Source organism: Rattus norvegicus, chromosome 16, assembly GCF_036323735.1.
Source record: "Rattus norvegicus strain BN/NHsdMcwi chromosome 16, GRCr8, whole genome shotgun sequence".
Lineage (NCBI taxonomy): Eukaryota > Metazoa > Chordata > Mammalia > Rodentia > Muridae > Rattus > Rattus norvegicus.
Genome location: NC_086034.1, coordinates 13829691 through 13849081, shown reverse-complemented (window position 1 = coordinate 13849081; position 19391 = coordinate 13829691). Strand labels below are relative to the sequence as shown.

The window sequence follows — 19391 nt, the reverse complement described above, 5'->3', positions numbered from 1 at the left end:
TCATGATAGTGTATTAGGTTCCGTAGAGCATTTTTGCTCATTCTGTGCACTTTCCCTAGGCAATGGGAGGGGAGATAGCAGAGGTAGCAGGGAGTCTTATATCCCCGGGTCTTAGCTTCTAGCTTCCATGTTACCGATTTGCTACACTCTAGTGCTTAATTACTCGAGTCCAAAATGACTTGTCTTACACAAGCCCACTATGTGCCTACTTATTCCAGTCTCTGGTTGCCTTTCCAAAGCCAGGAGCATGTCAGTCTGTTCTCACACTGTTGCCCATGGAAGAATGCTACATGCTGCTAATCTCAGCAGATCAGCAAGAGTATCTTAATGGTTGAGCACCACACTAGACCTTCACAGGACAGAAATTCTCTGCTCACCTTGTTTATTCTCTTGTGTCTCTCTCTCTCTCTCTCTCTCTCTCTCTCTCTCTCTCTCTCTGTGTGTGTGTGTGTGTGGTTATGCGTGTGTGGTTATGCGTGTGTGTAATTCATTTGTTTGATTTATTTGTTTTACATAATCAAGATGCTTAAGAGACTCTACAAGATACTGTGTTAGGTAATATCCCTTCTTTAAAATACAAACAGGTGCTAGTCCTTTTTTTTTAATAACATTTGTTTTCTTTTTTATTGAATATTTTTTATTTACATTCCAAATGTTTTTCCCTTTCCTGATATCCTGGACATAAGTCCTCTATGCCATCACCCATCCCTTCTTTTATGAGGGTGTTCCCCCTTCCCAACCACTCCCCCTACCCACCCTCCTGACATTCCCCTGCACTGGATAGTCCAACCTTGGCAGGACCAAGGTTTTCTCCTCCCATTGGTGCCCAACAAGGCTATACTCTGCTCCATATGCAGTTGGAGTCATGAGTCTGCCCATGTGTAGTCTTCGGGTAGTAGATTAGTCCCTGGTAGCCCTGGTTCATTGGATTGTTGTTCTTCTGTGATTGCAAGCCCCTTCAGCTCTTTTGATCCTTTCTCTAATTCCTCCAACAGGGATCCCATTTTCAGTTCAATGGTTTGCTGCTAGCATTGGCCACTGTATTTGACGTGCTCTCTCTGATCCTCTCAGGAGACAGCTATATCAGACTGCTGTTAGCATGTATTTTTTGACTTCATCAATACTATCTAGTTTTGGTGGCTGTATATAAATGGGCTGTATACCCAGGTGAGGCAGACTCTGAGTGCCCATTCCTTCAGCTTCAGCTCCTAACTTTGTCACCATATGCCCTTCTATGAATATTTTTGTTCCCCATTTTAAGAAGGACTGAAGCATCCACCTTTTGGTTGTCCTTCTACTTGAACTTCATGAGGTCTGTGGATTTTATCTTAGGTAATTCAAGCATTTGGGCTAATATCTGCTTATCAGTTAATGCATACCATGTGTGTTTTTCTGTGATTGGGTTACCTCACTCAGGATTATATTTTCTAGTTCAATCTATTTGCCTATGAATTTCATGAAGTTATTGTTTTTAATAGTTGGGTAGTACTCCATTGTATAGATGTGCCACATTTTCTGTATTCATTCCTCTGTTGAAGGGCACCTGGGTTCTTTCCAGCATCTGGCTATTTTAAATACGGCTGCTATGAACATAGAAGAGCATGTGTCTTTGTTGTATGTTGAAGCATGTCTTGGGTATATGCCCAGGAGAGGTATAGCTGGTCATCAGGGAGTAGAATGGCCAATTTTCTGAGGAACCTTCAGACTGATTTCCAGAGTAGTTGTACCAGTTTGCAATCTCACCAACAACACAGGAGTGTTCCTCTTTCTCTACATCCTCACCAGCATTTTCTGTTGCCTGAGTTTGATTTAGTTGATTTTCTCAAAGAACCAGCTCCTGGTTTTGTTGATTCTTTGTATAGTCCTTTTTGTTTCTACTTGGCTAATTTTAGCCCTGAGTTTGATGATTTCCTGCCGTCTCTTAGGTGTATTTGCTTCTTATTCTTCTATAGCTTTTAGACATGCTGTCAAGATGCTAAGGTATGCTCTCTCCTGTTTCTTTTTGGAGGCACTCAGAGCTGAGTTTTCCTCTTAGCACTGCTTTCATGTGTCCCATAAGTTTGTTTATGTTGTGCTTTCATTTTCTTGAACTTCTAAAATGTCTTTAATTTCTTTATTTCTTCCTTGACAAAGTTATCATTGAATAGAGTATTATCCAATTTCCATGTATATGTGTGCTTCCTGTCCTTATTGTTGCCATTGAAGACCAGCCTTAGTCCAGGGTGATCTGATAGGATGCATGGCATTATTTCAACCTCCTTGTATCTATTTGAGGCCTGTTTTGTGGCCGATTGTATGGTCAATTTTGGAGAAGGTACCAGGAGGGGCAGAGAAGAAGGTATATTCTTTTATTTTAGGATGAGATGTTCTATAAATATCTGTTAAATCTATTTGGTTCATAACTTCTGTTAGTTTCACTGTGTCTGTGTTTATTTTCTGTTTCCATGATCTGTCCATTGATGAGAGTGTGGTGTTGACATCTTCTACTCTTATTGTGTGATGTGCAATGTGTGCTTTGAGCTTTAGTATGGTTTCTTTTATGAATGTAGATGTCCTTGCCTTTGGGGCATAGATATTTAGGATTGAGAGTTTATCTTGGTGGATTTTTCTTTTGATGAATATGATGTGTCTATCTTATCTTTTTTGATAACTTTTGGTTGAAAGTCGATTTTATTTGATACTAGAATAGTTACTCCAGCTTTTTATTTGGATGATTTGCTTGTAAAATTGCTTTCCTGCCTTTTACTCTGAGGTAATGTCTGTCTTTGTCATTGAGGTGTGTTTCCTGTATGCAGCAAAATGCTGGGTCCTTTTTATGTATCCAGTCTGTTAGTCTATGTCTTTTTATTGGGGAATTGAGTTCATTGATGTTAAGAGATATCCTGTTATTTCTGTTTTTAGAGGTGGTATTGTATTTGTGTGTCTCTCTTCTTTTTGTTTCATGGCAAGGAGATTACTTTCTCTCTTTTTCTAGGGTATAGTTTCCCTTCTTGTGTTGACGTTTTCCATCTATTATCCTTCGTAGGGCTTGGTTTGTAGAAAGATATTGTATAAATTTGGATTTCTCATGGAATATCTTGGTTTCTCCATCTATGTTAATTGAGAATTTTGCTGGATATAGTAGCTTGGGCTGGCATTTGTGTTCTCTTAGGGTCTGTATGACATCTGCCCAGGATCTTTTGACTTTCATAACGTCTGGTGAGAAGTCTGGTATAATTCTGATAGGTCTGTCTTCATATATTACTTGACCTTTTTCCCTTACTGCTTTTAATATTCTTTCTTTGTTTTGTGCATTCAGTGTTTTGACTATTACATGACAGGAGGAATTTCTTTTCTGGTACAATCTATTTGGAGTTCTGTAGGCTTCTTGTATGCATATGAGCATCTCTTTAGGTTAGGACAGTTTTCCTCTATAATTTTGTTGAATATATTTACTGGTCCTTTAAGTTGGGAGCCTTCACTCTCTTTTATACCTATTATTCTTAGATTTGATCTTCTCATTGTGTCCTGAATTACCTGCGTTCAGAGTCTTTTGCATTTTACATTATCTTCGACAGTTGTGTCGGTGTTTTCTATGGTATCTTCTGCCCCTGAGATTCTCTCTTCTATCTCTTGTGTTCTGTCAGCAATGGGCAATGCTTCCATCGGTGACTCCTGATCCTTGGTTTTCTATCTCCAGGGTTTTTTCCTTTTGTGCTTTCTTCATTATTTCGATTTCACCTTTTAAATTATGGGTGGTTTTGTTCAATTCTTTCACCTGTTTGGTTGTATTTTCTTCTAATTCTTTAAAGGAATTTTATGTTTCCTGTTTAAAGGCTTCTACTTGTTTCTTTGTGTTGCCCTGTATTTCTTTAAGGGACTTATTTATGTCCTTCATAAAGTTCTCTAGCATCATCATGAGATGTGATTTTAAATCCAAATCTAGCTTTTCCAGTGTGTTTGGATATTCAGTATTTTCTTTGGTGGGATAACTGGGCTGTGACGATTCCAAGTAGTCTTGGTTTATCTTGCTTAGCTTCCTGTGCTTGCCTCTGGCTATCAGTTTGTCTCTGGTGTTAGCTTGTTTTGCTGTCTCTGACAGTGATTTGACCCTCCAGTAGGCCTGTGTGTCAGTATTCCTGTAGAACTGTTTTTTGTTTGTTTGTTTTTGTTTTTGTTTTTTCAGCTGGATCTGGGAGCAGAGAGCTGCTCTTGGGTTTGTGTAACGTGATATCTCCAGGAAGGTTGCTTGGAGCAGAAGAGTTGGTCTTTCCTCTGTTCTCAGGTATGTAGATGCTCATGGCAACTGGCTTCCAGGTTTCCATGCATACAGAAACACCGAGTGTCCTGCCCTTGACTGTTCCTAGGTTCCTGTGCCCCGAGTGCACAGAAGGCACTAGAGGGCTTCCTCTTGGGTCAGGGATGTGGGCAGAAGTAACAGTCTCCCCTGAGGTCTCAGGATTGTCTGTGCCTCTGAGGGTCCAGCTCTTGACCCCATGGAATTTAAGTTCAGGGAACTATGGCACCTCAGGGCACAGCCAGAAACTGGAAGTGTCCTGTCCCAGATGACTTCTGCCTTTGTATGTCCTGAGTCCACGAGGCAGGTCGCTTGTGTCTTTCCTTTATACAGTCTACTGTATTTTCAAGTTAGCTTTTTCTCTTTAACTTTGCTCAGATAGAGCAAGTCTGCCATTCTACTTGAAAGTCCTTTTTAAAACCTTCCTCTTTTCTTCAACTACCCTGCAAAGATTCCCAGTGTAGTCTTAGATGTATGGATCCCTGTAATCCTCCTTCCCTAGATGCTTGAGTTCTGAAACTATGACCACTGTGCCAACCCCTTATATTATTTTTTTTAATTTTCATATTTTATACTATACTGTCTGTCACTGTCAGTAATGCTGGTTATTGTTTATATGGTTCATAGTGAATGAAAAGAGAGACTTATGTGATGTGATAATGCAATCTAAAATAAGAGTTAGATTGTGATGACTTTTTTCTTTCTCTTATGTTGGAAATTAGATCTCTCAGAATCCATTTTCCTAATGGTTCTGTAGTACAATTTACCAGTTGTATAGTTTTCAATAGAACAGGAGAAAAGGGGGAAAGAAATGATTGGTTCACTTTGGAAGGCAGTAAGAAGAAAACAGAAGCAAATATAAAACACAAATACCGTCTTGCCGAGAATTGTCCTGATTCTTCTTTGGCTTGCCCGTCAAGACCAAACCACTTGACTCTTTCTTAGTTACTTTGCTATTGCTGTAGAGACACACAATAGTCAAGGTAACATAAAAAAAAAAAAACAAGAAAAGCAAACAAACAAACAACCCCCCCAAAAAAAACAACTTTTAAATGGGGGAAAGGGTTTGCTTACAGGTTTCGGTGGTAAGTTTATGATCATCAAAAATTGCATGGCAACTATCAAGGCACACATAATTTCCCATCGGTTGTTGAGAGCTAACATCTTAATCCCAAGATGAATGCAGAGAGCAGAAAGACTGAATCTGGTATGTGCTTTGAAACCTTAAAGTTCACCCCCAGTAACTCCACCTCCTCCAACAATGCCAACCCTATCAAACAGTCCCACAACTGACAAGCAAACACTCAAACATATGAGTCTGTTGGGAACATTTTTATTCAAACCACTACAACTTCGCAGTTCTCAGAAACACCTTAAGCTTATACAGACTCGATCATCTCTTCATGTGCTCTAGCATGTTTATTTGGAAGCTACAGTGGACTACCATGCTTGGGAATATTCTCTTATAGTGTGACTCTTTCCTAGAGACTGAATTCATGTAAGGGCTGGGCTGTCCAGTGAGCAACTGTTTTTTTTTTTATATTAATTGCAATTTCCTGATTGCATGACAGTTGCAATGGTGCCATCAGAAACAATCAGAGAAGAACTTGGTCTACTCCATGGGGCAGTGACTGTAGTTTGCCATCTCTGACATCACAAAGACAGATGTGGTGATTGTTCACCCTCAATTCTCACATCACAAAGACAAACCTTTGTGTCAGCAAGGTCGTGGATGGCTTCTATTCCTCATAGTTAAATTTGACATGCAATGTCACTTTCAATAATGATTAATGTTCCTTGATTAAAAATTCATTTTTCTAAAAAACAGTTCTGTACATATTTCTTAGAAATATTTTAGTAAGTATTTTTAACAAGCCTATGCACTAAAATAATTGAATGAGCTAGCATAATAAAACTCTTTGGCTCTGTCACTTAATTTTACCATATCAACAGATGGACAGTGTGGGGGTTTTTTCCCCTAACTCCACTTGGATTTTGCCATCCCAAATTATTTTGTAGTGATCTTCAGATATCATATCAATTTATTTAGATTTATTTCAAAAGGAAGGAAAGATTTAAGAACAAATGAATTTAGCAAACAAAATGAGGTTTTTATTTGTTAGCATATTCCTAGGTTGTTTTATTTTGATATGAGGTCTTACCAGTAGCCCAGATATGCCTCAGAATTGTGACTTACCTGCCTCAACCTCCTAGATACTGGAGAAGACATTCTTATATATCTTTTAATGTGCAGGTAGGGGCTTAGTACGCTTTAAAAAGTTGTGTAGAGATAATCTCTAGTGTACTGTATTGAAGCATCACTTGTCAATAAAAAGCTGATGGTGCCTTATTAGTTGAGGAAAGTAGGAGTTCCAATAGGGGGAAATGAACTCTGGGATATAGTCTGGTGTGGGAAGAGACTCACCCCAACTCTGAGGAGTAGACACATAAATCTGAAGAAAGTGCCAGCCATCTGGGAATAATAGAAAAACATGGGTTAATTAAATTACAAGCTAGTCAGGGAACAAGTCCTAGCTTATAGCCTAGTCATTTATATGCAAATAAGCCTCCGAGTTGTGGATATCAAATGTAATGATGCATATATGTATATGAGCGCAGGTTTATGTGCATGAGGGTAGCACCCACAGAGACCAGAAACTGTAGGAGTGGTTCTGATACTTTAATTTAATCAGGAATCTGTAAGTACTGATATTGTATATCCTGTTCCTCCATTGGTTCTTGATCCATCAATAAAGATGTTGGTCAATGGCTGGTCATAACAAGTGGGACCTTATCAAATGGATATCAAACTTTAGTGATCAGTTAGAATTTTATTCATTTTTCCTAATATTCTTAATATGAATGAATAGATTTTCAGTGTTATGTTTCCTTTTTATTTAGTAAGTTCTAAGTAATTTCCCAGAATTACATACTGAAGTAAATTATACCTTTATGAAAACTTCATTGAAATAAATGTAAGAAAGTCTATCAGTGTTTTCCCCTACATATTAAATATTTAATTACTCAAAGTAAAGATCTTATAATTTTGTATAAGCCTTTTAGTTACATCTTCTGATTCTTTTTCAAATATATTGGAGGAAGTTTGTTTCTGGATCAAAAAGTTTGGATAATAAATACAAAGTACAATGTAAAAATCATGACAATTTCTTTAAGTTAGTGACACTTCTAATTATTAGCTGTAGAGAGTCGATGGATCCAAACCAGAAATCTATTACTTTAATGACTATAAAATATATGATAAATTGTGTCTTTCAGTTACTTCAGATGTTGTTTGAAATAAATAGTCTTTATCCCAATATAAAATCTCAACTCTGGCTTCTTTATTTCAAAATTATTCATAGCAGTAAGTACGTGGACTTAGGCTAGATTTTCATTGCTGCAACAGAATATCTGATTATTTATTTTTATTATTATTTATTTATTTTATTAATTGTAGAATAAATAAAATGAACAAATAAACACATGTGGAAAAGAAGAATCTGTGCTTGCTTACATGTGTGTGCACACGTGTGCATGTGTGTGTATATGTGTGTGTGTGTGTATGTATGTGTGGATGTATGTAAATCTGTGTCCAGGGTTCAGAGCAGCTTTGCTTATGGTGAATACAAGAGCCACATACATCCATTGGTGATGATACATAGTATTCAGTGCCTACAGCTTACAGGAAACAGCAGACTGATTTTTGCTACATATCAGAATTTTGGCCTAACCAATGCTATGACCTAACAGGGAGAAAATGGCAGGTCAAATGAAAAAAAAAATTGACAGTAGATATAGGATGAGATTTAAAATGTTGTTAAAAGTTATACATTTGAATGTAACAAATCTAATAAAATAAAAAGAGACTATCAACTTGAAAGATGGTGGCGGGTTGGGGTTTTAGCTCAGTGGTAGAGCGCTTGCCTAGGAAGCGCAAGGCCCTGGGTTTGGTCCCCAGCTCCGGGGGGAGAAAAAATAAAAGAAATGAAAGATGGTGGCATGGTAGAGAATCAATGGAGGGATGTAATTCTGTTTCAATTAAAAACATTAGAAGAAAACACAAGTTATATATAGAGTCTAAAAAACCAAAACATCAAGCTCATCATGGAGTCATAAATAATATTCATAAAGATTGGTGCAATATCCAAGAGATAGTGAACGCAGAGTCCAACTATTTCTAAATCTCAGAGGGCTTTTTCCATCACTGATATGAGTCCAAACAAATAAATGCTTCTAGAAACAATGGGAGCCAGGTTTCTGATATTGGGAGAAAGGAAGGCTTGACAGGATCAGATAGTGTTGGTCAGTCTTCCCAAAACTTGTTTGATGAGTGATCTAGAAGTTCACCACAGTCGTAACAAGACACAAAAGGAGCAAGAGATACATGTGTGGATGGGTGGTTTCAAACCTAAGGATACTACAGTTACAGGATAAACTTGGAACATTTTCGTTCCTTTCCAAAGTGAGAAAGTATTTAAGCAGCATGTCTTTAAAAAGACATTAAAGCCAAACTTTCAGGATCCTGTGTAGTTAAAATTGTCACAGTTAGGAAATAAAATAATCACGAAAGCAGAATATAATCCCAAGGAATAAAATATGAATAGCTGAGTTCCGCCTGCTATAAACAAAGAAGAGTAGTGATAGAGAGAAGAAATCAAGAAATGATGCAAAGAGTCTGAATAAGGACACACGACCTTCTGAAATTACTTAAAAAGTAGGATACAGAAAGTACAAACCTAAAAGTCAAAAACTGCTCCTCCTCTCCATTCTCAATTGTTCCTCCCAAAGGTAAGACTTTCCCAGAATCTAAACAGTTACTGGCAGCAAGACAGGAGAGGTGAAAAGTCTTTACAGCTTGTTCATAAACGAACTACCTTGGACTTTTCTCCACCACTGCAGGAAACTAAGCTCCAACCTTAACAAACTGTATTGGTTGAAAAGCTTTTACCTCTGGAGGGAGTATGGGACAGGGAGTTTATGGACAGGAAACAGGGAAAGGGGATAACATTTGAAATGTAAATTTAAAAAAATATCCAATTAAAAAAAAAGAAAGAAAAGCTTTTACCTCTGTGGCTTTGCCTCCTCTTGTACTTTACCTGGAACATACTTTTCTGAATTGTTTGGCTAAAACCTTCTTATAAACACCCAGATCAAAATCAAAACCTCCTCTCTCTACTTCCTGGCCCTCATCAGGCAGGTAAGGATTTAGCCACTTGAATTAGCTAATTAGCAACAGGCTTCTGATTCAAGTGCACTCATTTAAAAACCAATTGCTGCTATACATCATGACATAGGCACATGTGATTTTTATATAGATATGCTAATGTGTGTATTGCTAGTTCATATATAAATACATTTTAAAATGTTACACACACACACATACACACACACAGACACACACACACACAGACACACATAGTCTATCTATAATCTCTCACACACTCCTCCTCCTCCAATGTTACACTGTGACCCTTGTTTTATTAATGTCATGCATATACAGTTCAGGCATTATGGTGAGTCCCTTTCAGGGACTGGACATGAACATGGCAATCCTCTCAACAGTTACTTCTTAGCAGTATTCTAATAGGTTACATTGATTAGATTTGCATCAATGTGTCTTTAGGTCATGTGTCTTACTGGCTCTATTACGTGGATCTGGAGTTTGGGGATAAGGTCATTATATCAATGAAGGTATTTCCAAAGGAACAAAAAGAATGTTAGGTAGGAAAGTGGCAGCTATTTGACTAGAACTCTAAATTCTACTTCTAGTAAACAGTTATGTAACATGCTCCACTGGATCAATATCTCCCATTCAAGACACAGATGTCTTAACAGAAGTTACAATAAGAAACATGAATCTTTTTCTCAGTGGCATGCACTGATGACTTCACTTGTGCCACATGCAGCTCTGGGCAAAATGAGAAATGCTTAATTTCTGCTCTTTCTAAGAATTGTCAAGTAATTAACCTAGAGTAGCTAGTCCTGTGCACCTTCACTCTAGTACTTTCTTCAAATGTGTGCAATACAAGGGAGCTCAGCATGATGCAGAAATACACTGCTCTTAACTGAATTCCCAGAGCGTTTCTTAAATATATGTCTGATTATTTTCTGTTTATTCTTGTGGCTACTTCCAGAGACTTTAAATGGTAGCTAAAAATATTTTCTACTAGTTCCTTTGCAAAGTAGGTCTCCAGAAGTATTTTACAGTCCAAGTTTATTTTATGACCAAAGTGTCTCATGTAAGTGAAAGATTTAAAAATGAACATTTCTATAGACAGAAGATGCATACTTTTGTTGATTTTGGAGTTAAAATTTCAAGTTTGCATTTTAGCATAATCAACCACAGAGTATTCCAATTAGAAGATGTATCTTTCCATTTAGTAGTACTTGCCCAGTGTCCCTCCAACTACATCTATCCTGCAGTCCATTCCCATTATTCAGAGAATTGTACCAGTTTTATAATTTTTCAATTGTGTACATTTTTTAAAAGCATTATTTCTTGGACACAAATGACTTCACGCTTCTCTTGTAAAACTCTTCACTTATTTGCCTTATGCCAACGAAATTAAGTTTGAGTTCTTTTGCTTATCCAAGAGTCCTGAGACAAATCCCACTCTGGTGCTTTCTTCGTCCTGTTCTGTTCACGCTACATAGTCAATTATATTTAGAACTATCTAGAACCCTGAACACTTAGAAATTCCCAATTACTGCAAATGACAACCCCCTACATGCCACACTCATTTTTATCTGTACTGTTTATTTTCTATTACCCTGCTTTAAGCTCCAGGCAGTCTGTGCACACAGGAACCACTCCGGATCTATGCTTAAAATATACACACATTAACTTATTGTTAATATGTTTTTCAGCTCAATGGTGAGGCACAACTAAGCATCCCATGTTTTTTCTTTAATTGAATATATTTATTTACTTTTCAAATATTATTCCCTTTCACGGTTTCCTGTCCTTAAACTCCTATCTCCTCTCCCTCCCCTTCTTCTATAAGGGTGTTCTCCTCCCCATCCAACCCCCTTACTGACCCCCTGACATTCTCTTGCACTGGGTTTCCAAACTTGGAGGAGCAAGGGCTTCTCCTTCCACTAGTGCCTGACAAGGCCATCCTCTGCTACATTTTCAGTTGGAGCCATGGGTCAGTCACATATATAGTTTTTGGGTAGTGGTATAGTTTCTTGAAGCTCTGGTTGATTGACATTGTTGTTCTTATGGGCTTGCAAGCCCTTTCGGCTCTTTCAATCTTTCAATTTCAAATTCCTCCAATGGGGGTTCAGTGGTTTTCCGCTAGCATTTGCTCTGGCTGTGTCTCTAAGGAGACATCTATATCTGGTTCCTGTCAGCATTCACTTCTTAGCTTCGTCAAACTTGTCTAGTTTTGGTGGCTGTATATATATGGGCCACATGTGGGGAAGGCTCTGAATGGCTGTTCCTTCAGTATCTGCTCTAAATTCTGCCTCCATACCCCCTCCTATGGATGTTTTGGCTCCCCCTTCTAAGAAGGAGTGAAGCATCTGCATTTTGGTCATGTTTCTTCTTCAGCTTCATGTGGTCTGTGGATTACATCTTGGGTAATTCAAGCTTTTGGGCTAATATCCACTTATCAGTGAGTGGATACCATGTGTGTTTTTCTGTGACTGGGTTACCTTACTCAGGATGATATTTTTTAGTTCAATCCATTTGCCTATGAATTTAGTGAAGTCATTGTTTTTGATGGCTGAGTGGTACTCCATTGTGAATATGTACTACATTTTCTGAATCCATTTCTCTGTTTAAGGACATCTGGGTTCTTTCCAGCTTCTGGCCATTATAAATAAGGCTTCTATAAACATAGTGGAACACGTGTCTTTGTTGTATGTTGAAGCATGTCTTGGGTATATGCCCAGGAGAGGTTTAGCTGGGTCCTCAGGTAGTGCAATGTCCAATTTTCTGAGGAACCTCCAGGCTGATTTCCAGAGTGGTTGTACCAGTTTGCAATCCCACCAACAATGGAGGAGTGTTCCTCTTTTACCACATTCTTGCCAGTATCTGTTTTTGCCTGAGTTTTTTTATCTTAGCCATTCTGACTCTGATTGGTATGAGGTGGAATCTCAGGGTTGTTTTGATTTGCAGTTCCCTGATGACTAAGGATGTTGAACATTTCTTTAGGTGCTTCTTAGCTATTTGATATTCTTCAGCTGAGAATTCTTTGTTCAGCTCTGTACCCCATTTTTAATAGTTATTTGGCTCTCTGAAGTCTAACTTCTTGAGTTCTTTGTCTATTTTGTATATTAGCCCTCTATCATATATAGGACTGGCAAGCTGTTGGGTGCCATTTTGTCCTAATGAATATGTGCTTTGCCTTACAGAAGCTTTGCAGATTTATGAGGTCCCATTTGTCGATTCCTGATCTTAGAGCATAAGCCATCGGTGTTTTGTTCAGAAAATTTTTTCTAGTGTCCATGGCTAACATGCTCTTGCCTTCACTCCTAGCTCAACACCTCTGAATCTACCCTTATCTTAGTTGTTCAGTTACTTTTACTCCCAGGTCAACACTTCTAAATCTTTCCTCAATGTAGTTGCCCAGTTACCTTCTCCTTGCTCTGCACCCAAAATTTGACTTCATTTAGTTGTGTTTCTAACCTCCCGCCAGCTACCCTAGGCCCAGTTGAGGAAGTAGCCAGTGGCCACTCCACCTGAGATTTCACATGGCAGGTGGCTTTCTTTCCTTCCAAAGCATGGCCTATCTCTTTCTCCTCCTACATCTTCTAGCCTGCCTGAGGAACCTGGAAATCTTACCTCTATTGCCCAACCATTAGTCACTATCATCCTTACAATCAAGCACCAACTGAGGAACAGAACCTTCAACATTCATATGCAGATTCCCAATCAAAGTACTCCCTATATTTATCTGCTTTTATTATATATATATATTTTATATATTATATATATTATATATATTATATATATTATATTTTATATATTATATATATATATATTTATATATAAAATCAACCCCGTTTATTCGTTACTTAAAAAACCTAACTGTACCTTCAGGTTCTACCATGTTTTTTGCTCTGGAATAATGATGGATATACTTTGGAAAGGCTAATTTATTCTCATCAAGAAACCTATAATCTAGTGACAAAGTCATTCTTTGAGTAATAATGTAATCAGAATGGCAGGTACTGTAAGAACATTGGTCTGACTTCTTATGGATGGAAGAAATTCTTCTGGATGAATTAGTAGTAGCTAAAATTTAGAAGGATGAGGAAACAGAGATTCATAATTAAGTAAAGTGTGCTAGATGTGAATCAAGCCTTGGAGGGAATAGTGTAGCACCCAGTGCAAATATGGTGATTTATGAATGTACCAGTGGAGTAAAGAATGTAGAGTGCAAAGCTCAGGAGTAAGATGGTGTGATGGCTGTTCTTAGTTGGTAACTAGATTGCATTTGGAATTAGCTAAAACCTGAGTGACTGTGCCCACCTATAAGAGATTATTTTTCTTAATAAAACCATTTGAAGTGGAAAAACCCATATTACATCTGTATCTTTGAGTGGAAAGATAGATCTTTAATCCAGATCTTTTGAGGTATGGAGATGTCTGTTTAATCTAAGATACAACATCTGCTGGCAGCCCAAATAAAAGACGTGGAAAAAACAAAGCTTTGCTTTTTGCCTGCTTGCTCCAGCCTTTGCTAGGAGGTCCAACCCTGTACTTACATTAGAGGCAACTTCCTCAGGAGTCCAGTGTATAATCAGTAACAAGTGAGCATCCAGCCTTGTGGCTAAAATGCTACTAGATTCTTGGACCTTCTATTCACAGGCAACAATTGTTGGACTAGCTACGTGACAACCTGTAAGCCATTCATTTAAATCATATATACATCGGGCCTGGGGATTTAGCTCAGTGGTAGAGCGCTTACCTAGGAAGCGCAAAGCCCTGGGTTCGGTCCCCAGCTCAAAAAAAATAATAAAAAAATAAAATAAATCATATATACATATGATTTATAGCTATATATTGTATATAAATTATATATTAATTTCATTGTTATATCATGTACTAATAAATTTATAATAAAATTATAAATTATAATATATATATATATACATACAGAGAGAGAGAGAGAGAGAGAGAGAGAAATTCATACTGTAAATTCTGTTACTATAGAGAACCCTAATACAGATAGCATGATGTAAGACAGCAGATTTGTTACTTTTCTAGAGTCCATCAAAGGATTTTTAAAGTACATTTCATGGTCAAACATAAGCTTTAAAAGAACACACCACAAGCTCTCCTCAAACCAAGATAAAATTTCCTGTTTTCAAATGTCTCTGAAGTAACATCACTGACTTAATCCAAATCTCTTTGAATAGTATATGAGGTTCTTGGAAGACAGAATCATTTCATATGTATGTATAAAATTCTGTTCTTGAAGCAAAACAACACACAAAGTCTTGTAAAATGAATTGACGAAGAAATAAATGAATACAGAAATAAAAATAAACTATGGAAAGAAAAACACTGTTTTACCTCCTATTGTAAAAAGTGAATAATACTTGCAGACAAAATATATAGTCCACTAATGAATAGTAATGTATTAGATAATTTTCTTATTGCTGTAACGAGCCAGTTAATAGAATGCAAATTTAAAGAGAGAGCACTCATAGTTTAGGGGATAAAGGCAATAACATCATAGGAGGCACGGCAGCGCCAGAGGGTTACAGGTATGGCTACAGGAAATTGCTGACATTTGAACACTTTGGAAAGTGGAGAGCAGAGCTTAGCTGACTTTCTAAAGTTTTAAGAAAACATTTTTATTTAGTTCAGTGGCAAAGCTCCATGGAATATTGTAGTTCACATTCAGGTATGACCTAGATATTTCCCTCAGTTAATCATCTCTGGGGAATCAGTACTTACAGACAATTCCAGTGATATATACCTCAATGATACCCCATTAAAGTTTAACTCGCAGTCAAAATTAGCAACAACAGTGTGGCATTTTCCAAGTTTAAATATTTCTTTTGGGTAAACTGACACATAAATACTCCTTGCATGAAATGTGAATTCTAAGAAGCAATACTATTTTCTTTGAATTGCCCATGAAAGAAATAAAGTGATGTGTTATTGCCATGAGAAGTGAACTCTGTACAGGCCAGCACTCATTGACAACTTGGTGCTTGAGGAAATGAATAAAATATTTTGACATAATGAGAAGAGACGAAAGTCTCTCTTATGTCTTACTCCCTTTATCCCATATGCTATGATTACACAATCTTTAAATAAATTAAAAATTCACTTAATGCTTTCTTAATTTTTTCTGATGTGTTTTCTTGTGCGTGGAAGTTTTGCTCACATAGATGTCCTGCCTTATAGATGTCTGTGCACCATGTGCATCCCTGGTATCTACAGAGATGAGAAGATGGCATTGGAGCCTCTACAACTGAATTATAGATGACTGTGAGCCACCATGTGGGTGCTGGAAATTGAACAAGGGAACTCTGTAAAAACAACAACTCTTTACTCCTGAGCCAGCTCTCTAGTATAATTTAACATATACCTATTTGCTTATATACTTGAGGCAGGGATCAGAGGTGGTAAACAATTATCTGAGAAAATTAGTATAATGGACAAGTACAAAATGTAAGAGAGCCAGTATGCTTTACTGTCTTGTGAAGGTCACTAATTCACACTGGGTGACAGACAGACACACCTATATTAACAAGAAATCTCTAGACAAAACAAACCACAAAAAGTGAGTGTTCAGTCTTTAAACATTTGCAATGATCTTATATTTTAAGACACTAGTGGATTTTCTAGGATTAGATAACTGAACAAAGAGAAGCTAGGCACAACAGTCAATTCCCTCCAGATGAATATACAGATTCATACCAAAGCCATGTTCTCACCATCAGGCCAGGATATGGGTTTTCAAAGTTATTTCCTTTTTGAATAGCTCAACTAATAATCTACCCTTTTTTATAAAATAGATCAAATTTGTTTTATGATATATATTAGTGATTGAGAGGTAAGGATGATCACAAGAAGAATTTGGTATACTTTCTAAAACATAAAACTTGCATGTGTATGAATATAAAAACCATCATTGGTGCCTTACAAAGTGTTAACAAGACTTAATATTGGAGCAGAGTTGAATGTGAGGGCAAAACCTTTCACATTAGTTACAATCTTGACAATGAACTCTAGATATTGAACTAAAATTTAAATGTCAAAAAGTAAAGAATTCTAACTTCTGTAGAGAAAAGCAAGCAAGTGTTTTGCATCTCTATTCAAGTGCTGGGTACCATGTGCTCCTGCAGCAAGTACATAGTGTATTGTGGTTGCTTCTGCTATGAACCCAGAGTTGCTGACTGACTCCCTATTCACAAACGTCTCATCAGTGAATACCTGGGACATAAAGAAAAAAAGAGATGCTTGTCCAAGATGACCTGCCATGTGATAGAATAGCAGAGTAGGAAATAATCTTGAAGTTCCTGCTCCTACTCCTTAATTCTGAAATATTTGTGTGTGGGGAGCGGGGGTGGCTGCAGTCCCAAGATGGCGCCCAGGACGGCAGCTAAGTCTCATGACTAGCACCTGACTTCCTCACACACCTGAAACTAGCCACGTCCATTGTGAGAGCTGCGCAGGCGCACCATGACGCAAGATTAGGCCACGTGACGTGAACCTATGAACTGAGATTACGCAGTCTGGACTGAAGAGGCAGAGTTGAGGGAGGATATAAGGGAGTGTGCTCGGGGGCTGAGAAGGAGAGAGAAGAAAAGAAAAAAGAAAGATTCCTGCTTGCATGCTGTAAGGTTCCTGAATAACCCGCTTTGAGAAGAACGCTGTGTCGTCGCTCTTTTCTGCAGGTCAGAGACAGAAGCGACATTTGTGTACAAGGTATAGATTAGTCACCAAGTTTCTAGTAGAAGTTTTGCCTCAGCTCCTCATCAATAAGATGAACTGTCATGATTTTTAGCTTTAAAGGTGTTGAATAGAGATAATGCATGACAAAGCATGTTACAAGGAGTATGCTCTTCCTACAAGTGTAACCATTCGGTGTTAGTAGAAAGTAGCCCATTCTCTAGGATCTCACGGTTTTCCCACATCACTGCATTCTTTCTCTTCATAAAACTTTCATGCCCATTACCAAGTACAGAATGCAATCCTCTGGCAATTTTGACTGTCCTCTCTTGGTGATAAATTTCTGACTTTGGAGAATCACTTTCATCAGCATAACTTTTAATCTGGACACTGATTGGCACAAAGGCTACCATGAAGTTTATGAAGCTGACCATAATCAAAGAATATAATATGTTCTATTTCATGGACCCTCTTTCAAAACTCTGCTTACATGCATCCACAAGTTTAGGGATATGATACTCCTTCTAGTTCACACATATTTCTGTTTGTGAGTTAGTTAGCAATGCTGTAGTTGCATAGGGTGTTGTCCTTGGTTAAGGTAGGCAAGCTTGCCAACAATTGGGCACAGAATCACTTTGTGTAATATATATATATATATATATATATATATATATATAGCATTAGATGTGTTGAATTTTGTGGGTGTATTTACTTATTCTCACATCTCTGTGTTAGAAAAAAAAACTAAGGAAGATGGGATTTATCTTGGCTCATCGTTTGAAAAAAGTAGAACACATCATAGTAGTGAATGTGTCAAAGAGTTCATGGTAGTTGGAGCCTGTGCCTGGAACAAATTCAGCCTGTGGTGGTGAGAGTTTTCATTTGGGCATGTCATGGCAGCAGACAAGAAGCAGAGAAAGTTTTGGCTAGATGAGAGGCAAGACTGTGACTTTTATGGTAATCCTTCAGTAAGTCCTACCTTCTAAAAGTTCCCTAACCTGCCTACATACCTCCATCAGCTGGCCATGTGGGGCCAGCTCTGAATGGTTGTTCCTTCAATCTCTGCTCCAAACATCGCCTCCATATCCCCTCCTATGAATACTTTTGTTCTCCCTTTTAAGAACGGGCAAAGGATTTGCACTTTGGTCATCTTTCTTCTTGAGCTTCATGTGGTCTGTGGGTTGCATCTTCAGTAATTCCAGCTTTTGGGCTAATATCCACTTATCAGTGAGTGGATACCATGTGTGTTTTTCTGTGATTGGGTTACCTCACTCAGGATATTTTCTAGTTCCATCCATTTGCCTATGAATTTCATGAAGTCATTGTTTTTGATAGCTGAGTAGTATTTCGTTGTGTAGATGCACCACATTTTCTGTATCCATTCCTCTGTTGAAGGACATCTGGGTTCTTTCCAGCTTCTGGATATTATAAATAAGGCGGATATGAACATAGTGGAGCATATGTCTTTGCTGTACACTGGAGCATCTTTTGGGTATATGCCCAGGAGAGTTATAGCCGGGTCCTCAGGTAATGCAATGTCCAATTTTTTGAGTAACCTCTACACTGATTTCCAGAGACATTGTACCAGTTTGTTATCCCACCAACAGTGGAGGAGTGTTCCTCTTTCATCCAGGCCAGCATCTGTTGTCACCTGAGTTTTTTATCTTAGTCATTATGACTGGTGTGAGGTTCTTTTTATTTGCATTTCCCTGATGACTAAGGATGTTGAGCATTGCTTTAGGAACTTCTCAGCCATTTGCTATTCCTCATTTGCTGAGAGTCCTTTGTTTAGTTCTGTACCCCATTTTTAATAGGGTTATTTGGCTCTCTGGAGTCTAACTCCTTGAGTTCTTTGTATATTTTCCATATTAGCCCTCTATCAGATGTGAGATTGGTAAAGATCTTTTCCCAATCTGTTGGTTGCCATTATTTCCTAATGACAGTGTCCTTTGCCTTACAAAGCTTTGCAGTTTCATGAGGCTGAATTTGTCAATTCTTGATCTTAGAGAATAAGTCATTGGTGTTTTGTTCAGGCAATTTTTCCCAGTGCCCATGTGATTGAGACTCTCCCCACTTTTTCTTCTGTTAGTTTGAGTGCATCTGGTTTGAGGTGGAGGTCCTTGATCCACTTGGACTTAAGCTTTGTACAGGGTGCTAAAAATGGGTTATTTGCATTCTTCCACATGCTGATGTCCAGTTGAACCAGCACCATTTGTTGAAAATCCCATCTTTTTTTCTATTGGATGGTTTTAGCTC

At 37.9% G+C, this 19391-nt stretch overlaps 1 long non-coding RNA gene across 5 annotated transcripts in view; it reads right to left on the bottom strand.

Moving 5' to 3' along the window:
* Positions 1 to 19391, bottom strand: part of LOC102555898 (uncharacterized) — a 51707-nt gene that overhangs the window by 18220 nt on the left and 14096 nt on the right. For 3 of the 5 annotated variants that reach the window (XR_005494771.2, XR_005494772.2, XR_005494774.2), the window contains exon 2: positions 6702 to 6749. This is a non-coding gene — a long non-coding RNA (uncharacterized LOC102555898). Of the gene's footprint in view, positions 1 to 5149; positions 5236 to 6701; positions 6750 to 19391 lie in introns of all 5 variants that reach the window. The other 2 variants (XR_005494775.2, XR_005494773.2) reach the window with 1 other exon arrangement.